General features: G+C 39.0%; 1 pseudogene; it reads left to right on the top strand.

The window, feature by feature from the left end:
* The first annotated feature begins 3,517 nt into the window (after window positions 1-3,517).
* On the top strand, window positions 3,518-4,724 carry LOC149179768 (uncharacterized; annotated as a pseudogene).
* Window positions 4,725-5,240: the final 516 nt, after the last annotated feature.

The following is a 5,240-nucleotide window of genomic DNA, read 5'->3' as shown; positions in this document are numbered from 1 at the left end:
GCTAAGAGTATACAAGCCTTGCTTCTTAATGGTTGTCTTAGCAATGGCATAGGTAGTGCAGGATCTGATGTATTTTCCAACATCCTGTCAAAGATTTGGCCAATAAAAATACTTTTGTAGGGCTGCCACTACCTTCTCTACCGCAAAGTGGCATGTGACTACAATGTAGCGCACCTCCCAAATCATCTTGGCACGCTCGCTTGAAGGAACACAAGGAGTGGCATAACAATGCAACCTAGAGGTGGAAATCTGGAACTAGTTTGCCATCCATCAACATCTAGTATGTGGTGGTGAATTTTGGACCATTTTTGTAAACTTGTGGCCATTTAGAAGTCTTCTGCCCACAAGAGTCGAGCACAGTGGTCAACGCCACAACTAGTGATTTGTTAAGGCAATTTACAACATTATTGGTGCTTCCCTTCTTGTACTTAATGTTTAGATGAAATTGTTGCAGATATGTGGATCATTTCTAATGGCAGTAATTCTGCAACTTCCCTTCTGTCTGTATGAACTAAAAAGGTTGGTGATCTGTATGGATGATTGTCTCCTCCTCATAATGTAATGTTTCCATTGTCAGAAAGCCCGCACGATGGAATACATCTCTTTATTGTAGGTGGGGCATTTCTAAATTGTATCAGAGATTGTCTCACTATTACAGGCCACTGGATGCCCTTACTGGGTGAGAATTGCACCAATAGCATAGTCAGAGGCATTTTGTCTCAATTTCAAATGGTTGTTGCAAGTATGGTAATGTGAGTATTAGTGTAGAGAAAAGGTGGTGCTTCAACTCAATGTACACCTTCTATTGGGACTCAAACCAGAAAAAATTTGCTTTCACTTTGCCCTTAGTAACTTGACTTAAAGGCCAAGTGATATGACAGAATCCCAACATGAACCTTCGATAGAAATTAGCAAGGCCCAAAAAGTTGTGAAGCCCTATTAGAGTGGTTGGGGCTAGCCGATATCGAATGACTTTGATCTTAGCCAAATACACATGCATGCCTAGCTCAGTAATGATGTAACCTAGATATTGGACCTAGCTCATGCCAAAGGTGCATTTCTCTGAGTTGGCACATAGTTTGTGTTGCCACATGCTTTGAAGGACCTGCCAAATATGTTGTAAGTGCTCTTCCCAACTCTTGTTTAATAAGATGAGGATATTATCTAGATATACAACCATGAATGATTTGGTGAAGGGCCACAAGATGTCATCCATGAGCCTCATAAAAGTTGAAGGGCCATTTGCCAACCCGAAGGTCATGACCAATCACTTGAAAAGGTCGTCCTTAGATTTGAAGGCGGTCTCCCATACATCTGAGGGTTCTATTGGAACCTGGTGATAGCCAAACTTCAAATCGATCTTGCTGAAGTACTTGGCCCCCTTGAGCTGGTCAAGAAGGTCATCAATCCATGGGATTGGATACCTATTCCTGACAGTTATTTTATTCAGTGCCTGATAATCAATGCAGAGTCTCTAGGTCCCATCCTTCTTTTGTATGAGTATAATTGGGCTCCCATAAGGTGAGGAACTTGGTCAGATGTGCCCTTTTTGTAGCAAATCCTGGATCTATCTCTTGATTTCCTCATTTTCCAGAAAAGAGCGGTAGTATATCGGCCCATTGGATAAAGGTGCTTTAGGAGTCAGATCGATCGAATGCTTGACCTGACAATGCAAAGGTACCCCTGTGGGTGAGGAGAAGATGTCTCTGTATTCTTCCACATCCTTATCCACATGCTTCTGTTACGTGGAAGAAACCTTCCCGCAAACCATGGATGTGGCCACAATTTTCCCCTTACTTTGAGAGTGAAAAAACAAACAAACAAACAAACAAACAAAACAAAATAACAACAACAACAAAACAAAAACAAAAAACAAAACAAAACAAAACAAACAAGCACAAAAAAAGAACAAAAAAACAAAAGAACAAAAAAAAAAAAAAAACAAAAAGAACAAACAAACAAACAAATAACAACAAACAAACAAATAAACTTCCACAAAATGGCGGTAAGCGGGGCTACCTCCGGTATCTTGTATAGCTTACTGCCCAAAGTAATAATAACAGTATGAGGTCTGGACTCATACACAATATGACACTTCCACAAGTATGGTTTGCCTAATAATACATCATAAACTTCAATGGGAGATAACCACAATAGAAATTGAACTCCATTGCTACTTGGATGTATCTGTGCAGATAGCCACAATACTTGAGTACCAAATGTCGCTTAGAGTCCTTAATACCCAACTTCATGCATAGTGTATGAAAAATATTTGTGAAATATGGCACATCTTGATCCCTTTCCTACCATAGTGTGGTCCATTTTATGTACTCATCTTTATAGCTCCCGACAGGGTAATATTGTTCCTTGACGACGTCTCAGAAAGAATTCCAAACAAGTGCAGCTAAAAATAGGGAGGGTTCCTTCTCATCTCTTTGCTCATAGTAAGTCTCCCACCAATCCTTGACGTGGTGGGTGGCTTTTAGGAGTGCACAAGTAATATTTTCCCTCTTGGAAAAATTATGGACCGATAAATATACTTCGAGCAAATTTAACCATGTATCTTTGGCATTTGCGTCTATTTGGCCTTCAAATATGGGAATGTCAAAGTTAACATGTACTTTAAAGGGGGCAGCACCTTCGAAGTGACTGTTAGATGAAGATGCTTCGCCCATTGGTAACCACCTAAGGATCTAGGAAAAATTATCCATCATCTAAATCCTTTGTTGCTCGAGGGCTTCTTCAAGCAACAACTTGATAGGATTTCCTAGTCCCTCATCTTCCTTTTCTTTCGCCATGGGAGGTGTTGTAGCAATTTCTTTCACTAAAGAAAGCTACAATTTTTTTTATAGAAATTGCCAATTTCCTTCTGGGCTAAATGCTGAGATATATATTTATTATGCTTTTGAATGATTTATTATTCTTTTTATCTAATAAATTTAATTTTAAAATTAAAAAAAAAAAGTATTTTTATAAAAATATAATTGTATATTTTTAAAAAAATATTTATTTAAAATTAAAATTATATTATAAAAAAATTGGTTCGAGTTTAATCATAAAAGTAGTAGTCAAAGCAAACACTCATAAGAAGCCTAAACCTCATAGTCAAATTAGCATATCAAATCAAAGCTAAAATATCTTGATCAAGTCAAGGCCAATGCACGGGATAAATATTGAGCACTTTTAAATGGTTTATATTGTCGCTTTCAAGATCAACGCTATATAAATGGTTTACATTGTCCCTTTCAAGATCAACGCTATATATTCAATTTCGAAGCCCTCAGGCTTTTCGATATTTAATGGAGGAGGGGGGTCCAAAATAAGTCAATTTTATACATGAATACGTGGCATCATCTGGAGGATTTCGGTCCCCCCGGGTCTAAAACCATTTACCAAGCAGCACCGCCTCGGAAATCAGCTTATGGTTTTAATTTGAGTCGGTGGGACTAAAATTTGATTCTTCGTAAAAATGAGCAATGTCACATGTTGTTGATGGTTGTTTTTCTCGATATGGCATGCAGTTCAAACACTTTTTTATATGGTTTTGGCTCAGGTAAGAATGGCTCCTCCCACCCATATTAAACGTGGCGTGGGCATGGTTATTGATGGAGTTTTCAGCCATGGGGAAGCATAAAAAGAGAGCTAAGAAGCTTGAGGGATCAGTGGTGAGGATGGTGAAATGTATGGAGATTGTTAATGCGATTGGAATGTATGTGAAAATAGAGATCTCAACTACCCGTGTGGAGATTTCATCAGCGCAGAAGAACACCACAGTATATAAGTTAGGTTCATAATATATGATACAGGGAGTTCAGCTGGCATCGATGAGTTATGCTCTTTAAAATGGTTGCAACAAACTCTAGAAATGCCATTGATTCACAAAAGTCAGTGGACAAGACTCTTCACAACGATGCATTTAAAGTATTCAGGCACCCTAAGTCGGGCAAGGGCTCGAGAATATGTCTTTGCTCTCCATGCAGCGAATTTAAACAAAATTCTTGCAAAACCCTTTCTGGAAACAATGAGTGGACACATTGATGGTCTTTCTGCCATGGCACAGAGCCCACATCATTTGAAAAGCATATTTTTGGGTTCCATGGATGGAGATATCATGCTCTAGAATGTTGTTTCCAGGCGCACAATTCAACAATTTCCAGGTCATAGAGGAGCGGTGTGTGGTTTGACTGTGTCTACAGAAAGAGAGCAGCTTATTTCTTGTGGAGATGATTACACAGTTAGACTATGGGATATCCCAGTTGCTGGCATTGGGAAATCAAGTTATGGCTCAGAGAATGTTCACAAGCCACTAGCAACCTATGTGGGAAAAAATTCTTTCAGGGTTGTAGATTACCAGTGAGATAGTAATGCGTTTGCAACTGGTGGGGCTCAAATTGACATTTGGAATCATGACAGGTCATAACCGATAAACAGTTCGCTTGGGGATCTGATACTGTCATTTCTGTACGGTTTAATCCTGCAGAGAAAGATATATTTGCTACAACTGCCAGTGATCGCAGTATTTTTCTATGTGACCTTCAAATGGCATCAGCCTTGAACAAGTTAATATGCAGACAAGGAATAATTCCATTGCATGGAATCCAAGAGAACCTATGAATCTCACTGCAGCTAATGAAGATTGTAACTGCTATAGCTACGATATGAGAAGAATGAATATTTCCACATGTGTGCACCAAGACCGTGTTTCCATTGTGATGGATTATTGAAGGGAAAAGCAGAGGACCCTGGAGAACCCCAGTGGGAAGCTATTTTTTTTCCCAGTCTTCCACCTCTGCTGAGTGAATAAATAAACATAGTTTCTTTGGCTGGGAAGTTTCGGTATGTCTTTTGTGGTCATCCAAGGAGGTATTTGTTTACCACTGGTTGGATTGTCTTCATTAGTTCCGAAAGATTTGTGACAGATTGCAATTACATCGCATCCAACTGCTCATTATTTTATGGCCTGTATACCAAAAATTTTGAATGGTAAATCAATGGAATGATGTACTGGTTTTGATCCAAATTGCACAAAGATTCTACAGTTGTGTGATAGACTTGGGTCAAAATTTCGTGGGCATTTTCGTACAGTGAACTTCAGGCACAGATTTTGGACAAACGATGGTGAATTTAAAAAAATCCGGAACATGGATTTTGTGCAGAATGGTGTTAATTAGGTACAACACAGGAATTACTGGCAAATTCTGAGTGATTTGGGAGATTTCATCTGTTCTCTCAAGGGTATA

The sequence above is a fragment of the Pinus tabuliformis genome, chromosome 3_2 (genome assembly GCF_031772625.1).
Source record: "Pinus tabuliformis cultivar Carrire ecotype Pingquan chromosome 3_2, CPIR1, whole genome shotgun sequence".
Taxonomy (NCBI): domain Eukaryota; kingdom Viridiplantae; phylum Streptophyta; class Pinopsida; order Pinales; family Pinaceae; genus Pinus; species Pinus tabuliformis.
The sequence above is the reverse complement of the archived record's forward strand: the minus strand, read 5'-3'. Positions and strand labels throughout refer to the sequence as shown.